This window comes from Stegostoma tigrinum, unplaced genomic scaffold (genome assembly GCF_030684315.1).
Source record: "Stegostoma tigrinum isolate sSteTig4 unplaced genomic scaffold, sSteTig4.hap1 scaffold_216, whole genome shotgun sequence".
In the NCBI taxonomy this organism is placed as follows: domain Eukaryota; kingdom Metazoa; phylum Chordata; class Chondrichthyes; order Orectolobiformes; family Stegostomatidae; genus Stegostoma; species Stegostoma tigrinum.
Window position 1 is genome coordinate 57,162 of NW_026728153.1, and position 19,716 is coordinate 76,877.

At 50.2% G+C, this 19,716-nt stretch overlaps 1 long non-coding RNA gene across 1 annotated transcript in view; it reads right to left on the bottom strand.

Annotated features, from left to right (window-relative positions):
* The window catches only part of LOC132207938 (uncharacterized), a 159,343-nt gene that overhangs the window by 48,583 nt on the left and 91,044 nt on the right, over nucleotides 1–19,716 (bottom strand). Inside the window, exon 5 of the long non-coding RNA XR_009444026.1 lies at nucleotides 14,987–15,151. This is a non-coding gene — a long non-coding RNA (uncharacterized LOC132207938). The remainder of the gene's footprint in view (nucleotides 1–14,986; nucleotides 15,152–19,716) is intronic.

The following is a 19,716-nucleotide window of genomic DNA, read 5'->3' on the forward strand; positions in this document are numbered from 1 at the left end:
CTTCACACAGTCACTGCCACCCATTTCACTCACTCACTGCCTCGCACTTGACTCAGTCACTGCATCTCCTTTTACCATTAACTGCATCGCATTTCACTCAGTCACTGCATTACATTACCCTCAGTCACACCATCCCAATTCACTCAGTCACTGCCTCCCATTTCAGTCAGTCACTCCCTCCCATTTCAGTCAGTCACTCCCTCCCATTTCAGTCAGTCACTCCCTCCCATTTCCCTCAGTCACTGCATCCCATTTAACGAAGACAGTGAACACTATTCAGCTGAGACAGTGCATCCGTTTCCGTTAGTCACCACACACTATTCCCCACAGTCACCGCATTCCATTTCCCTCGGTCACTGCTTCCCATTTCACTCACTCACTGCATACCATTTCAGTCAGTCACTGCATCCCATTTCACTCAGTCACTGCATCCCATTTCACTCAGTCACTGCATCCCATTACCATCCATCACTGCATCCCATTTCACTCAGTGACTGCATCCCATTTCACTCAGTCACTGCATCACATTTCACTCAGTCACTGCATCACATTTCACTCAGTCACTGCATCACATTTCACTCAGTCACTGCTTCCCATTTCACTCAGCCACGGCATCCCATTTCACTCAGCCACGGCATCCCATTTCACTCAGCCACGGCATCCCATTTCACGCTGTCACTGCATCCCATTTCACGCAGTCACTGAATCCCATTTCCCTCAGTCACTGCATCACATTCCCCACAGTCACCGCATCCCGTTTCCCACAGACACGGGATCCCACTTCACTCAGCCACTGCGTCCCATTTCCCTCCGTCATTGCATCCCATTTCCCACAGTCACTGCATCTCCTTTCCTCAGTCACAGCTTGCCATTTCTCACAGTCACTGAATCACCTTTCCCTCAGTCACTGCATCCCATTCCACTGAGGCACAGCATCCCATTTCACTCAGTCACTGCATCCCATTTCACTCAGCCACTGCATCCCATTCCACTCAATCACTGCTACCTATTTCACTCAATCACTGCAACCCGTTTCCAAAAGTCACTGCGTCTCCTTTCCTTCAGCCACTGCATCCCAATTCCCTCAGTCACTGCATCCCATTTCACGCAGTCACTGCATCCCATTTCACTCAGTCACTGCATCCCATTTTACTCAGTCACTGCATCGCATTTCACTCAGTCACTGCATCCCATTTCACTCAGTCACTGACTCCCATTTCACTCAGTCACTGACTCCCATTTCACTCAGTCACTGACTCCCATTTCACTCAGTCACTGACTCCCATTTCACTCAGTCACTGCATCGCATTTCACTCAGTCACTGACTCCCATTTCACTCAGTCACTGACTCCCATTTCACTCAGTCACTGACTCCCATTTCACTCAGTCACTGACTCCCATTTCACTCAGTCACTGACTCCCATTTCACTCAGTCACTGACTCCCATTTCACTCAGTCACTCCATCCCATTTCACTCAGACACTCCATCCCATTTCAGTCAGTCACTCCATCCCATTTCATTCAGTCACTGCACCCCATTTCACCGAGTCACTGCCTCCCACTTGACACAGTTACTGCCTCCCACTTCACACAGTCACTGCCACCCATTTCACTCAGTCACTGCATCTCCTTTTGCCATTAACTGCATCTCATTTCCCTCAGTCACTGCATCCCATTTCCATCAGTCACAGCATCACATTTCACTCAGTGACTGCCTCCCATTTCACTCAGTGACTGCCACCCATTTCACTCAGTCACTGCCTCCCACTTCACTCAGTCACTGCCTCCCACTTCACTCAGTCACTGCCACCCATTTTACTCAGTCACTGCATCTCCTTTTGCCATTAACTGCATCTCATTTCCCTCAGTCACAGTATCCCATTTCCATCAGTCACAGTATCCCATTTCCATCAGTCACTGCCTCCCACTTCACGCAGTCACTGCCTCCCACTTGACTCAGTCACTGCATCTCCTTTTGCCATTAACTGCATCGCATTTCACTCAGTCACTGCATTACATTACCCTCAGTCACAGCATCCCAATTCACTCAGTCACTCCCTCCCATTTCACTCAGTCACTCCCTCCCATTTCAGTCAGTCACTCCCTCCCATTTCAGTCAGTCACTCCCTCCCATTTCAGTCAGTCACTCCCTCCCATTTCCCTCAGTCACTGCATCCAATTTCCCACATTCACTGCATGTCCTTTCCCTCAGTCACTGCAGCCCATTTAATGGAGACAGTGAACACTATTCAGCTGAGACAGAGCATCCGTTTCCGTCAGTCACCGCACCCTATTCCCCACAGTCACCGCATTCCATTTCCCTGGTTACTGCTTCCCATTTCACTCACTCACTGCATCCCATTTCACTCTGTCACTGCACCCATTTCAGTCAGTCACTGCATCCCATTTCAGTCAGTCACTGCATCCCATTTCAGTCAGTCACGGCATCCCATTTCACTCAGTCACGGCATCCCATTTCACTCAGTCACGGCGTCCCATTTCACTCAGTGACTGCGTCCCATTTCACTCAGTGACTGCGTCCCATTTCACTCAGCCACTGCATCCCATTTCACTCAGTCACTGCATCCCATTTCACTCAGTCACTGCATCACATTACCCTCAGTCACAGTATCCCATTTCCATCAGTCACTGCCTCCCATTTCACTCAGTCACTGCCTGCCATTTCACTCAGTCACTGCCTGCCATTTCACTCAGTCACTGCATCCCATTTAACTGAGTCACAGCATCCCATTTGACTCAGTCACGACATCCTATTTAACGGAAACATTGAATCCTATTCAACTGGGATCGTGCATCCATTTCCCTCAGTCACCGCACCCTATTCCCCACAATCACCGCATTCCATTTCCCTCAGTCACCGCATCCCATTTCCTTCAGTCATTGCATCCCATGACCCTCGCTCACTGCATCCCATGACCCTCACTCACTGCTTCCCATTTCACTCAGTCACTGCTTCCCATTTCAATCAGTCACTGCGTCCCATTTCACTCAGTCACTGCGTCCCATTTCACTCAGTCACTGCGTCCCATTTCACTCAGTCACTGCATCACATTACCCTCAGTCACAGTATCCCATTTCCATCAGTCACAGCATCCCATTTCACTCAGTGAGTGCATCCCATTTCCCTCAGTCACTGCCTCCCACTTCACTCAGTCACTGCATCCCATTTCACCGAGTCACTGCCTCCCACTTCACACAGTCACTGCCACCCATTTCACTCACTCACTGCCTCGCACTTGACTCAGTCACTGCATCTCCTTTTACCATTAACTGCATCGCATTTCACTCAGTCACTGCATTACATTACCCTCAGTCACACCATCCCAATTCACTCAGTCACTGCCTCCCATTTCAGTCAGTCACTCCCTCCCATTTCAGTCAGTCACTCCCTCCCATTTCAGTCAGTCACTCCCTCCCATTTCCCTCAGTCACTGCATCCCATTTAACGAAGACAGTGAACACTATTCAGCTGAGACAGTGCATCCGTTTCCGTTAGTCACCACACACTATTCCCCACAGTCACCGCATTCCATTTCCCTCGGTCACTGCTTCCCATTTCACTCACTCACTGCATACCATTTCAGTCAGTCACTGCATCCCATTTCACTCAGTCACTGCATCCCATTACCATCCATCACTGCATCCCATTTCACTCAGTGACTGCATCCCATTTCACTCAGTGACTGCATCCCATTTCACTCAGTCACTGCATCACATTTCACTCAGTCACTGCTTCCCATTTCACTCAGCCACGGCATCCCATTTCACTCAGCCACGGCATCCCATTTCACTCAGCCACGGCATCCCATTTCACGCTGTCACTGCATCCCATTTCACGCAGTCACTGAATCCCATTTCCCTCAGTCACTGCATCACATTCCCCACAGTCACCGCATCCCGTTTCCCACAGACACGGGATCCCACTTCACTCAGCCACTGCGTCCCATTTCCCTCCGTCATTGCATCCCATTTCCCACAGTCACTGCATCTCCTTTCCTCAGTCACAGCTTGCCATTTCTCACAGTCACTGAATCACCTTTCCCTCAGTCACTGCATCCCATTCCACTGAGGCACAGCATCCCATTTCACTCAGTCACTGCATCCCATTTCACTCAGCCACTGCATCCCATTCCACTCAATCACTGCTACCTATTTCACTCAATCACTGCAACCCGTTTCCAAAAGTCACTGCGTCTCCTTTCCTTCAGCCACTGCATCCCAATTCCCTCAGTCACTGCATCCCATTTCACGCAGTCACTGCATCCCATTTCACGCAGTCACTGACTCCCATTTCACTCAGTCACTGACTCCCATTTCACTCAGTCACTGACTCCCATTTCACTCAGTCACTGACTCCCATTTCACTCAGTCACTGACTCCCATTTCACTCAGTCACTCCATCCCATTTCACTCAGACACTCCATCCCATTTCAGTCAGTCACTCCATCCCATTTCATTCAGTCACTGCACCCCATTTCACCGAGTCACTGCCTCCCACTTGACACAGTTACTGCCTCCCACTTCACACAGTCACTGCCACCCATTTCACTCAGTCACTGCATCTCCTTTTGCCATTAACTGCATCTCATTTCCCTCAGTCACTGCATCCCATTTCCATCAGTCACAGCATCACATTTCACTCAGTGACTGCCTCCCATTTCACTCAGTGACTGCCACCCATTTCACTCAGTCACTGCCTCCCACTTCACTCAGTCACTGCCTCCCACTTCACTCAGTCACTGCCACCCATTTTACTCAGTCACTGCATCTCCTTTTGCCATTAACTGCATCTCATTTCCCTCAGTCACAGTATCCCATTTCCATCAGTCACAGTATCCCATTTCCATCAGTCACTGCCTCCCACTTCACGCAGTCACTGCCTCCCACTTGACTCAGTCACTGCATCTCCTTTTGCCATTAACTGCATCGCATTTCACTCAGTCACTGCATTACATTACCCTCAGTCACAGCATCCCAATTCACTCAGTCACTCCCTCCCATTTCACTCAGTCACTCCCTCCCATTTCAGTCAGTCACTCCCTCCCATTTCAGTCAGTCACTCCCTCCCATTTCAGTCAGTCACTCCCTCCCATTTCCCTCAGTCACTGCATCCAATTTCCCACATTCACTGCATGTCCTTTCCCTCAGTCACTGCAGCCCATTTAATGGAGACAGTGAACACTATTCAGCTGAGACAGAGCATCCGTTTCCGTCAGTCACCGCACCCTATTCCCCACAGTCACCGCATTCCATTTCCCTGGTTACTGCTTCCCATTTCACTCACTCACTGCATCCCATTTCACTCTGTCACTGCACCCATTTCAGTCAGTCACTGCATCCCATTTCAGTCAGTCACTGCATCCCATTTCAGTCAGTCACGGCATCCCATTTCACTCAGTCACGGCATCCCATTTCACTCAGTCACGGCATCCCATTTCACTCAGTGACTGCGTCCCATTTCACTCAGTGACTGCGTCCCATTTCACTCAGTGACTGCGTCCCATTTCACTCAGCCACTGCATCCCATTTCACTCAGTCACTGCATCCCATTTCACTCAGTCACTGCATCACATTACCCTCAGTCACAGTATCCCATTTCCATCAGTCACTGCCTCCCATTTCACTCAGTCACTGCCTGCCATTTCACTCAGTCACTGCCTCCCATTTCACTCAGTCACTGCATCCCATTTAACTGAGTCACAGCATCCCATTTGACTCAGTCACGACATCCTATTTAACGGAAACATTGAATCCTATTCAACTGGGATCGTGCATCCATTTCCCTCAGTCACCGCACCCTATTCCCCACAATCACCGCATTCCATTTCCCTCAGTCACCGCATCCCATTTCCTTCAGTCATTGCATCCCATGACCCTCGCTCACTGCATCCCATGACCCTCACTCACTGCTTCCCATTTCACTCAGTCACTGCTTCCCATTTCAATCAGTCACTGCGTCCCATTTCACTCAGTCACTGCGTCCCATTTCACTCAGTCACTGCGTCCCATTTCACTCAGTCACTGCATCACATTACCCTCAGTCACAGTATCCCATTTCCATCAGTCACAGCATCCCATTTCACTCAGTGAGTGCATCCCATTTCCCTCAGTCACTGCCTCCCACTTCACTCAGTCACTGCATCCCATTTCACCGAGTCACTGCCTCCCACTTCACACAGTCACTGCCACCCATTTCACTCACTCACTGCCTCGCACTTGACTCAGTCACTGCATCTCCTTTTACCATTAACTGCATCGCATTTCACTCAGTCACTGCATTACATTACCCTCAGTCACACCATCCCAATTCACTCAGTCACTGCCTCCCATTTCAGTCAGTCACTCCCTCCCATTTCAGTCAGTCACTCCCTCCCATTTCAGTCAGTCACTCCCTCCCATTTCCCTCAGTCACTGCATCCCATTTCCCTCAGTCACTGCATCCCATTTAACGAAGACAGTGAACACTATTCAGCTGAGACAGTGCATCCGTTTCCGTTAGTCACCACACACTATTCCCCACAGTCACCGCATTCCATTTCCCTCGGTCACTGCTTCCCATTTCACTCACTCACTGCATACCATTTCAGTCAGTCACTGCATCCCATTTCACTCAGTCACTGCATCCCATTACCATCCATCACTGCATCCCATTTCACTCAGTGACTGCATCCCATTTCACTCAGTCACTGCATCACATTTCACTCAGTCACTGCTTCCCATTTCACTCAGCCACGGCATCCCATTTCACTCAGCCACGGCATCCCATTTCACTCAGCCACGGCATCCCATTTCACTCAGCCACTGCATCCCATTTACATCAGTCACTGCATCCCATTTCACGCAGTCACTGAATCCCATTTCCCTCAGTCACTGCATCACATTCCCCACAGTCACCGCATCCCGTTTCCCACAGACACGGGATCCCACTTCACTCAGCCACTGCGTCCCATTTCCCTCCGTCATTGCATCCCATTTCCCACAGTCACTGCATCTCCTTTCCTCAGTCACAGCTTGCCATTTCTCACAGTCACTGAATCACCTTTCCCTCAGTCACTGCATCCCATTCCACTGAGGCACAGCATCCCATTTCACTCAGTCACTGCATCCCATTTCACTCAGCCACTGCATCCCATTCCACTCAATCACTGCTACCTATTTCACTCAATCACTGCAACCCGTTTCCAAAAGTCACTGCGTCTCCTTTCCTTCAGCCACTGCATCCCAATTCCCTCAGTCACTGCATCCCATTTCACGCAGTCACTGCATCCCATTTCACTCAGTCACTGCATCCCATTTTACTCAGTCACTGCATCGCATTTCACTCAGTCACTGCATCCCATTTCACTCAGTCACTGACTCCCATTTCACTCAGTCACTGACTCCCATTTCACTCAGTCACTGACTCCCATTTCACTCAGTCACTGACTCCCATTTCACTCAGACACTCCATCCCATTTCAGTCAGTCACTCCATCCCATTTCATTCAGTCACTGCACCCCATTTCACCGAGTCACTGCCTCCCACTTGACACAGTTACTGCCTCCCACTTCACACAGTCACTGCCACCCATTTCACTCAGTCACTGCATCTCCTTTTGCCATTAACTGCATCTCATTTCCCTCAGTCACTGCATCCCATTTCCATCAGTCACAGCATCACATTTCACTCAGTGACTGCCTCCCATTTCACTCAGTGACTGCCACCCATTTCACTCAGTCACTGCCTCCCACTTCACTCAGTCACTGCCTCCCACTTCACTCAGTCACTGCCACCCATTTTACTCAGTCACTGCATCTCCTTATGCCATTAACTGCATCTCATTTCCCTCAGTCACAGCATCCCATTTCCATCAGTCACTGCATCCCATTTCCATCAGTCACTGCATCCCAGTTCACTCAGTCACTGCATCCCATTTCCCTCAGTCACTGCTTCCCATTAACTTCAGTCGCAGGATCCCATTTCAAACAGACACTGCGTCCCAGTTCACAGTCACTGCATCCCATTTCACTCAGTCACTGCAGCCCATTTCACTCAGTCACTGCATCCCATTACCATCAGTCACTGCATCCCATTACCCTCAGTCACTGCATCCCATTACCCTCAGTCACTGCAACCCATTACCCTCAGTCACTGCAACCCATTTCCCTCAGTCACTGCATCCCATTTCCCGCAGTCACTGCATCCCATTTCGCTCAGTCACTGAATCCCAGTTCACTCAGTCACTACATCTCCTTTCCATCAGCCATTGCATCCCATTTCCCACAGTCACTGCATCCCATTTCCCTCAATCACTGCATCCCATTTCCATCGGTCACTGCCCCCATTTCCTTCAATCACTGCATCCCATTCCACTCAGTCACTGCATCCCATCTCACTCAGTCACTGCATCTCCTTTCCCTCAGTCAGTGCATCTCCTTTCTCGCAGTCACTGCATCTCCTTTCCTGCAGTCACTGCATCCCATGACCCTCAGTCACTGCATCCCATGACCCTCAGTCACTGCATCCCATTACCCTCAGTCACTGCATCCCATTACCCTCAGTCACTGCATCCCATTACCCTCAGTCACTGCATCCCATTACCCTCAGTCACTGCTTCCCATTACCCTCAGTCACTGCATCCCAGTACCAAGAGTCACTGCATCCCATTTCCCACAGTCAGTGAATCTCCTTTCCCTCAGTCACTGCATCCCATTTCCCTCAGTCAGTGCATCCCATTTCCATAAGTCACTGCATCCCATCTCCACAAGCCACTGCATCCCATTTCACTGAGTCACTACATCCCGTTTCACTGAGTCACTGAATCGCATTTATTGTTCTCACTTGAATGCAATGGTCATGAATCTCCTCCAATGGCTGGTCATGTATTTCCAATGCAAAATTTTACCAAGTTTTGATTTTCAATTTTGATTACATGTGTCTCCTCTATTCTATAAGATGCTGCAATAAACTCAAATTTGATAAATCATAATTCAACCACCATTACCTACAGAGTTAATTTCATCAAACAGATCCAATTAGAATTGTCACATTCCCAAATCCTGATTCAAGTTTTTCTAATTATGGGCCATGTGGTTCAGAAAAAAGACACTTAGAATCAGAGAGATGCACAGTCGGGAAACAGATCCTTTGGCCCAATTTGTCTATGTTGACCAGATATCCTAAATTAATTTAGTCCCATTTGCCAGCATTTGGCCCATATTCCTCTCAACCCGTCTTATACCCATCCACATGCCTTTTAAACGTACAAGCCTCCACCACTTCCTCTGGCAGCTCATTCCATACCTGCACCACTATGAAAAAAATCCGGTCCATTTTAAATCTTCCCTCTCTCATTTTTAACCTATTCCCTCCAGTTTTGGATTCCAGCAACCCGGGGAAAAGATCTTGGCTGTTTGCTCTATCCACGTCCCTCGTAATTGTATAAACTTCGATATGGTCAGCCCTGAACTCCAAAGTTCCAAAAAATAGCTGCCTGTTCAAGCCCACGGTATACCTCCAACCTCCGATGCTGGTAACATCCTTGTAAATCTTCTCTGAACCCTTTCAAGTTTACAACAGACAACAATACAGCGCACAACAGGCCTTCGGCCCTCAATGTTGCGCCGACATCCTTCCTCTCGCAAGGAGACCAAAATCGATTGCAGTATTCCAAAAGCAGCCGAACCAACGTCCTACATGGCTGCTAAGTGATCTCCCAACTCCTATACTCAATGCACTGACGAATAAAGGCGAGCACACCAAATATCTCCTTCATATCCTTTCTACCGGTGGCTGTACTTTGATGGAACTACGAAACTGCATTCCAGCGTCTCTTTATTAAGCAACACTCCCCACAACCTTCAGTGTAAACGTGCTGCCCTGATTTGCCTTTCCAAAATGTAGCACCTCACATTTAGCTAACCTCAACACCATCTGCCATTCCTCAGTTTATTCGCCCTTGTCAATGTCCCATTGTATTCTGAGGTGACCTTCTTGGCTGGCTACTACACCTTCAATCATTGGGAAACTTATTAAACACACCTTCTATTTTCATATCCAAATCATTGCATCACTTCAACTCCCCCTCCCACTCCCTGAATGACATGTCCATCCTGGGCCTCTTCCAGTGTCACAACCAAACCACCCAGAAACTGGAGGAGCAGCACCTCATATTCTGCCTCGGGAGCTTCCAACTCAATAGCCTCAATATGGACTTGGCCACCCTCAAAATCTCCCGACCCGCCAGCCTCATCCCAAGACTAGTTCCTCCCCTCATCCCCGCCTCCATGACCTGTCCGCCTTCTCTCCCACCTATCCACTCTTCCCACCTCACTGACCAACTCCCACCACTGCTTGGAATTATTTTTCTTTTCACACTTCATCAGCTCGACGTTATTTCTAAAATCTATTTTCCAATTGTTGGAAAAAGTGAGACAAAGAGAAGTAAAAGAAGTTACATTCTTCCCACTCGGGAAATCTCTGAATATTCTGTTGAAAGGCCGCCAAGGAACGATGCAATTCTTTTGTCACAAACACTGTGAGGGAGACATCTTTTTCGGTTCCACTAACTCCACCCTAAGGAAGACAAACCCACGTAACATATCTAGTGACTTAAAGCATACTCTATTGTTGCCCAAGGTGGAGAGCTGGATGAACACAGCAGGCCAAGCAGCATCAGAGAAGCAAGAAAGCTGATGTTTCGGGACGAGACCCTACTTCAGAAAATTGGCGCTGGAGAATCTGAGACAACAAGGTGTAGAGCCGGATGATACTGCTTGGCCTGCTGTGTTCATCCAGCTTGACACCTTCTTATCTCAGATTCTCCAGCATCTGCAGTTCCTACTGCCTCTATTGTTGCCCTTTCACTTTACTGAACTAATATGAGCCAGTAGTTTTGTTTAGGCTCGTGTAATCTTACGGTTATTAGTCTGTACAAAATCCTGAATTAATTTTGATCGACTGACGGGAGGAGATGAATTTTATAGAAATTTTTGTTTTCTACCAATTTGCAGAGGGCATTGTGGGCGATTGAAGGACGGTGTTATTATCCTCCAGGTCTGTGGACTGCATCATTACCAACTTGCCCATTTGCATATACATACAATATTCATTATGTACCAATGAAACATAATAAACCAATACTGCGTACTAAAAACAACGCTCACATATCAATGGAAATTTAAATATTTATCATAGAGTTTGAAGAATTGAATTCAATGATACAAAGCAAAAGCCAGTGAAGATGAGTGCAGTTGGTCAGCACTTTTGCCACGAAGTGGAGGTTGGCAGTTTGAGGCCACCCAGGAACAAGCAAGCTCTGTCTAACTCCAAGGGCAGCACGGTGGCTCAGTGGTTAGCACTGCTGACTCACAGCGCCAGGGACCCAGGTTCGATCCCACCGTTGGGCGATCTTCTGTGCGGAGTTTGTACATTCTGCCCATGCCTGCATGGGTTCCTGCTGGGTGCTCTGGTTTCCTCCCACAGTCCAAAGATGTGCACGCTAGGTGTATGGGCCATGCCAAACTTGCCCATTGTGTTTAGGGATGTGCAGATTATGTGTGTTAGTCATGGGAAATGTACGGTTACTGAGGAAAGGGTCGGGGGATGAGTCAGGGTGAGATGCTCTTTGGAGGGTGGCTGTGGACTTCTTGGGTCAAAAGGGGCTTGTTTCCACACTGGAGGGATTCTATGATATGGAAGTATCTTTTGAAGTGGACATTCATGGGTATGCTGTAACAGAGACCTTGAAATACTGCACAACAAATATTTGGAACTAGACTGTCAATTCAGACATAGCATCAAAAGAGGTCATGGAAGTTGTCACCGATATAAAGCAGGATAGATGAAAATCCAGCAGGAAATGGTGTCAAAAGGCACAGTATCTTTTATTCATCTCCAGTTATTTTGTCCAAGGCACTGGATGCTGGCAGGATTGAAACATTTAAGAAATGCTTCACAAATCACATATAAGGACCTGCACATCTTTGAACAATGGGAGGAAACTGCAGCACCTGGCAGAAGCCTCTCGCAGACGCGGGGAGGACGTGTCAATTCCACACAGATAGTTACCCAAGACTGGAATCTCAACTGGCTCCCCAGTGCATGAGCAGCTCTAACCAGTGAGCAACTACCTTGCCCAGAAGGGGTTTTATAAGCGCATACTTTATTTCCATTAAGACAGATCCAATCCTCTATTTCCAATCAAAATAACATATTGTAGATATCATGACAACAATCAGAAATGATTTTGAATAAGTCAATCAAAAAACTTGAAATAGTTTCCAAGCCGAAATACTAGATATGGTGCAGTTAAGATGAATAGCGCAACAACAAAAAGGCCATATTTTATGTGACCATCGGTAACACTTGAAAACTTGCAACAATTCGTCGCCAGTAGTGCTCTGAAGTGGCTTGATGATGCACTCCTTCATACACTGGAATGAAACTCCAAAGATCACAAATTCTCCTTCAATACCCTGTTGTAACAGTGACTGCATCAACCTGTGTTTATGGGCCTGACTGGAAACCCACACAACATGCATAAACAAAAAAATAATCTAAGGAAATAGGAGAAAAAAATGTATGTGTGCAACGTCTTTGAAAAGCAATTATTTGTAGCGGCTGCAAGCCCATAAGGAATCTCGTTTCGCAGATTATATTCATTTGCACTGCAGGTCATGCCAGTCAGAATCAGTTTTCGTTTCATGACAGATAACTAAAATGTCCATTACAATGAACTTTGGTTGATCAGAAGATTTTAAGTAAGGACTATGTCTTATGTGAGCTGACAGCATTCGGGGATGGAGAAGGTACACTCACTGCTGGCATCTTGACACCATTGAATGAGCAAGCGTGGACGCAAAGGTTGTAACAGGTCACAATTGTACAGGCAATATCTTTTGAGCTCCTTCCCAGCAGGCCTGTAATACTCTAAAGCTGTGCTAGACCCTCACTTCCTCCACCTTACGTACGCTGCCTTTTCTTTTTGACAAGAAGCACCTCTGTACCCGTCATCCAAGGCTCCTTAATCTTACCCTTTCTTACCTGTCTCAGAGGAACAAATTTATACATCACTCGCAACAACTGCTCCTTGAACAGCCTCCACATGTCTGCCGCGCCCTTTCTGTGGAACAATTGCTCCCAATCTGTACTTCCCAACTCCTGTCTGATAGTATCATAATTTCCTTGACCCCAGTGAAATATCTTCCCCTGGTAACTGCTCCTTTCCCTTTCCATGGCTATGGTAAATGTGAGGCTCTTGCGGTCACTGTCGCCAAAGTGTTCTCCCACCACGAGATCTGACACCTGTCCTGGCTCATCGCCGAGCACCAAATCCAAAATGGCCTCCCCCCTCGTCGGCCTGTCCACAAACTAAGTCAGGAAACCCTCCTGAACAGACCTGACAAAAACGGCTCCATCCAAACCATCTGCACTGAGGAGGTTTCAATCTATATTGGGAAAGTTGAAGTCACCCATAACAACAACCCTGCTACGTTTGCACTTTCCAACAATCTGCCGGCCAATGAGTTCTTCGATCTCCCAACTGCTATTTGGGGTCCGTAGAAAACCCCCAGTGAGGTGACTGCTGCCTTGTTGTTCCGAACTTCCACCCACACTGACTCAGTCGACAAACGTTCCTTGGCAACATCAGCCCATACCGCCTCAGTAGACGAGTCCTCAAAGGTTCTTTCAGCCGCCGTTATACTGTCCTTGACCAACAAAGCCACACCTCCCCCTCTTTTACCACCTTCCCAGACCTTAATGAAAGATCTAAACACGAGAACCTGCAACATCCATTCCTGACCCTGCTCTATCCATGTCTCCGAAATGGCCACAACATCGAAGTCCGTGGTACCTATCCAAGCTGCAACCTCACCTACATTATTCCGGATACTCCCGGCATTAAAGTCGTCACACTTCAATCCAGCTTGCTGTCTGCCAGCACACTTCTGTGACAGTGAGGTCCTGACCATGTCCTCCCTACGCTCATCCTCCTGTGTACTGGGACTACACCTCAGTTTCCCATCCCCCTTCTGAGCTCGTTTAAATCCAACCGAATGGCACTGGCCAATTTCCCACCCAGGATATTCGTGCCCCTCTGGTTCAAGTGGATATCGTCCTGTTTGTACAGGTCCCACCTTCCCCAGAATGAACCCCAATTGTCCATGTACCTGAAGCCCTCCCACCTGCACCATCCCTGCAGCCACGTCTTCAGCTGAAATCTCTCCCTGTTCTTTGCCTCGCTATCACGTGGTACGGTGACAAACTAGTGACGACCACTCTGTTTGTTCTCGCTCTCAACTTCCACCCTCGCTCCCTGAAATCCTGCCTGACATCCCTATCCCTCTTTCTACCTATGTCGTTGGTGCCTACGTGTCCCACGACTTGGGGCTGGTCAACCTCTCCCCTCAGGACCCTAAACACATGATCCGAGACATCACAGACCCTGGCACCTGGTAGGCAACACACCAATCGTGAGTCTCTTTCGTTCCAGGCAAATCTTCTATCAGTCCCTCTAACTAGTGAGTCCCCAATGACTATCACTCTCTTCCTATCCCCGCTTCCCTTCTATGCAAGAGGGACAGACTCTGTGCCAGAGACCTGCACCCTACTGCATACCCACTGCCAACTCGTCCCCCGGAACAGTATCCAAAATGGTATAGTTGTTTTTCAGGGGAGCGACCGCAGGGGATTTCAGGGGAACGACCACAGGGGAAGGTTAGTCAAGCTACACCGGTTAAACGTGCATTTTTGGCTGAAGAAACATGTGTTTCAATGTGAGCTAATGGAAGCAGCCATGGAGTCAAAGCTAAACGTTTTGACAATAAGACAACCATTCTTAAAAGCAGCAGACAGTGTGAAAAAGAAATGAGCTGCTTTAATATCCACTTAAAATTTATGTGGAATATCAGATGGAATTTTCTTATTGACTCCATTGTGCAATCATGTCGAGCTAAAAATGTTAACTGCATTAATTAAAACTAACCAGAAACGGACTTTGTCGTAAATGGTTTGACGATTTTCTGTATCTGGAACATCCCTTTTCCTGCTCGAACGAAGATCGTACCAACCTATGGTACCAAACTGTGAGTCAAATGGATGGGACACATAATCTTTCAATTCCTCATCAAAACAGTCTCATCGTATGGTTCTGTGCAATAAAAGAGAAAGAATAAACATGTTTCCCACAATTTTGCTGATGTTTATGAACAGAATGCTCAAATTCAAAAAGTTTGGGCTGGCATGTCTGCTTCCTCCAGCCTGTTTAAACTGTTCCATTCAATGTGAAATTTGTGTTAAGTTTTAGCACACAGGTCTATTTGATCTGCACCACCACCTTCTATTAGTCATACATGCTTTCCCCCTCTTCCTGTAATACGTTCCTTGAAGTGTTCAATGAGATTTTGATTTTAAATCTTATCGTCATATTCTTTTGATTCTCAAGCATCAATGAATCTGATGTTGCCGCCATTCCATGCAAGTGCACAGCACGTCAAACAGGAGTCTTGCTCTTGCCATGAGCACTGAGGTAGTATGGGGTCACAACTGTCTCATAGTTCGGAATGAAATTCTACATATAGGGCTATGAAGAGTCATGCAGTTAATTTTATTTGACATGCTATTTCTTTTCTTAACAAATATGCTGGATTTAAAGTGATCTTCACCCTCATTTAAAATGAATCCAACGTAAAACCAGCAAATCGAAATTTTAATTTGAGTTCAGTGTTACACAAATATATGACTTTTTAAAAAATTATATTCGAGTCAACATTAACATTTAATTCCCTGACACCGGGTGAACTTACTTTTAAATTCGAATTTTCCTTCGGTATTAACGGACAAGTGAGCCTTTTTGCAAGCACCGAAAGGCTGCACCAGTTTATGCTAAAACTTGCGGAACTGTAAGTTTCACAAATATGTTCCTATTAAACACTAATTCCTATTGAAGCAGTATGAAGCCAAATTCATTCAACTGGACAGCAAAAACGGTCAAGATTTTAAAAGCAAGCAACTATTTTAAGTCACTCTTCGAACTAAATTCCATCTTGGTGTGTGAGAGTCCATAGGTTCCTCACTCTCAACGAACCATTCAACTGTCATGCAATTACTGAAACACACAGACAAAAAACATCAACGTTAACAGTCACTAAGATTTTGAGAGTGATTTGGAATTCGTACTCATTACCCCCTGGGGAAAATCTGTTCCAATCTGGATAGTACTCACTTATTACCATCCCACCTACCTTCCCCAGCACCTCCTCCCCCTCCACGCTATTTGTTTCTGAGCTCCCTTCCACCCTCCATTTCTCAGGAAAGGTCCTGACCCAAAACCTCAACTTTCCTCAGCCTCTGATGCTGCGTGACAAAACGTCAGCTTTTACGCTCCTGAGATGCTGCTTGGCCTGCTGTGCTCATCCAGTTCCACACTTTGTTATCTCTGTCCATTTGCCTGTTCTTTCTATCGGACATGAATCATTGGATATTTCGTTCCCAACACTTATCCCCTAACAACCACCTCTCTGTGATACCCAGAGTGATGTATCTGTCAATTTCAATCTGCACCACAAACTCATTCACTTTGTTTCATACACTCCCTGCAATTCAATACAAGATCTTCAGTCTGGCATTTACAGCCACCCTTCTTATCTGCTGCAGCTGAAGTGAGACTCCTGACCATTTCCATACTTTTTGTCCTATTACTTGCTCTGGAAACTTTGCTGAGCACTTACCAGCTTCTAACTCTTTCCACAATTTTCCATGCAACTGTGCTCACCCACTCCACACTTTTTATTTTTACGCCCTAGCCCCAGACCTAGCTCTGTATTTTGCGAGGATACTTGTCCCAATACTATTCTCGTCGAGCCTATAACACCAGAACGACTCCCTCCTTCCCCATACCGATGCCAATGTCCCATGAATTCAAACACATTTCTGCCATGCCACCATTTGAACAATGTACATCTATAATTATGTTCACACCGTGCCAAATTGCTCAGATAATAATCCAGAGATTATTACCATTCTGGTTCTGCTTTCTCACCTCAGCACCTCGGTGCTCATAATCCCTCAGCAGAACCTCTTTCCTCTTTCTTCCATGTCAATGGTACCTGTGTGGACCACGATAGCTGGATTTCTACTCCTCCCACTTCAAGTTCCTTTGTAGCCGAGATGGAATATCCTGGGCGACGCATCCCTGAACCTGGGCACCAGGCAGGCAACACTACTTTCGAGACTCCCGATCCTGGTCACAACGAACAGTGTTCATTCTCCTAACTATACTACCTCTGATTATAACTACATTTCACTTTTTACCCGCTCACAGGGACTGGCCCCCGCAGCCCTGACCTGCTCACTGGGACTGGCCCCCCGCAGCCCTGACCCGCTCACTGCGACTTGCCCCCCGCAGCCCTGACCCGCTCACTGCGACTTGCCCCCCGCAGCCCTGACCCGCTCACTGCGACTTGCCCCCCCGCAGCCCTGACTCGCTCACAGGGACTGGCCCCCACAGCCCTGACCCGTTCACAGGGGCTCTCCAATCGCAGCCCTGATCCGCTCACTGCGACTTGCCCCCCGCACACCTGACATGCTCACTGCGACTTGCCCCCCGCAGACCTGACCCTCTCACTGCGACTTGCCCCCCGCAGTCCTGACCCACTGTCTGCGACTTGCCCCCTGCAGTCCTGTCCCGCTGACAGGGACTTGCCCCCAACAGTTCTGTCCCGCTGACAGGGACTCGCCCCCGCAGACCTGACCCGCTCACTGCGTCTGGCCCCCCGCAGCCCTCACCCGCTCACTGCGACTTGCCCCCCGCAGCCCTGACCCGCTCACAGGGACTGGCCCACGCAGCCCTGACCCGCTGACAGGGACTGTCCCCCGCAGCCCTGACCAGCTCACAGGGTCTGCCCCCCACAGCCCTGACCCACTCACTGCCACTGGCCCCCCGCAACCCTGTCCCACTCAGTGCGACTTGCCCCCCGCAGCCCTGACCCGCACACTGCGACTTGCCCCCCGCAGCCCTGTCCCACTGACAGGGACTTGCCCCCCGCAGCCCTGACCCGCTCACTGCGACACTGCCCCCGCAGCCCTGAGCGGGTCAGGGCTGCGGGGGGCAAGTCCCTGTCAGCGGGTCAGGGCTGCGGGGGTCAGTCGCAGTGAGCGGAACAGGGCTGCGGGGGGCAAGTCGCAGAGAGCGGGTCAGGGCTGAGGCGGGCAGTGTCGCAGTCAGCAGGTCAGGGCTGCGGAGGCAAGTCGCAGTGAGCGGGTCAGGGCTGCGGGGGGCAAGTCGCAGTGAGCAGGTCAGGGCTGCGGGGGGCAAGTCGCAGTGAGCGGGTCAGGGCTGTGGGGCGCCGGGACCCCAGAGCGGGTCAGGGCTGCGGGGGGGGCAGGTCGCAGTGAGCGGGTCAGGGCTGCGGGGGGCAAGTCGCAGTGAGCGGGTCAGGGCTGTGGGGCGCCGGGACCCCTGAGCGGGTCAGGGCTGCGGGGGGGCAAGTCGCAGTGAGCGGGTCAGGTCTGCGGGGGGCAAGTCGCAGTGAGCGGGTCAGGGCAGTGGGGGGCCAGTCGCTGTGAGCGGGTCAGGGCTGCGGGGTCAAGTCCCTGTCAGCGGGACAGGGCTGCGGGGGGCAAGTTGCAGTGAGCGGGTCAGGGCTGCGGGGGGCCGGTCCCCCTGAGCGGGTGACGACTGCGTGGGGCAAGTCGCAATAAGCGGGTAAGGACTGCGGGGGGCCAGTCGCAGTGAGCGGGTTAGGGCTGCGGGGGCAATTCCCCGTCAGCGGGTCAGGGCTGCGGGGGGCAAGTCGCAGTGAGCGGGTTAGGGCTGCGGGTGGAAGTGTCGCAGTGAGCGGGTCAGTGCTGCGGGGGGGTCGGTCCCCGTGAGTGGGTCAGGGCTGCGGGGGGCCGGTCCCCAAGAGCGGGTCAGGGCTGCGGGGGGCAAGTCGCAGTGAGCGGGTCCGGGCGGTGGGGGCCAGTCCCTGTGAGCTGCTGAGGGCTGCGGGGGCCAGCCCCTGTCAGCGGGTCAGGGCTGCGGGGGTAAGTCGCAGTGAGCGGGTCAGGTCTACGGGGGACCGGTCCCCCTGAGCGGGTCAGGGCTGCGGGGGGCCAGTCCCCCTGAGCGGGTCAGGGCTGCAGGGGGCTTGTCGCAGTGAGCGGGTCAGGTCTGCGGGGGGCAAGTCGCAGAGCGCGGGTCAGGGCAGCGGGGGCCAGTCCCTGTCAGCGGGACAGGGCTGCGGGGGCAAGTCCCCGTGAGTTGGTCAGGGCTGCGGGGGGGCAAGTTGCAGTGAGCGGGTCAGTGCTGCGGGGGCCCAGTCCCTGTGAGCGGGTCCGGGCTGTTAGCGGGACAGGACTGCGGGGGGCTAGTCGCTGTGAGCGGGTCAGGGCTGCGGGGGGCCATTCCCTGTGAACGGGTCAGGGTTGCAGGGGCCAGTCCCTGTGAGCGGGTCAGGGCAGCGGGGGCCAGTCCCTGTCAGCGGGACAGGACTGCGGGGGGCAAGTTGCTGACAGCGGGACAGGACTGCGGGGGGGCAACTCGCAGTGAGCGCGTCAGGACTGCTGGGGGCAAGTCGCAGTGAGCGGGTCAGGGCTGCGGGCGGCAAGTCGCAGTGAGCGGGTCAGGGCTGCGGGCGGCAAGTCGCAGTGAGCGGGTCAGGGCTGCGGGCGGCCAGTCGCAGAGAGCGGGTCAGGGCAGCGGGTGCAAGTCCCTGTCAGCGGGGCAGGACTGCG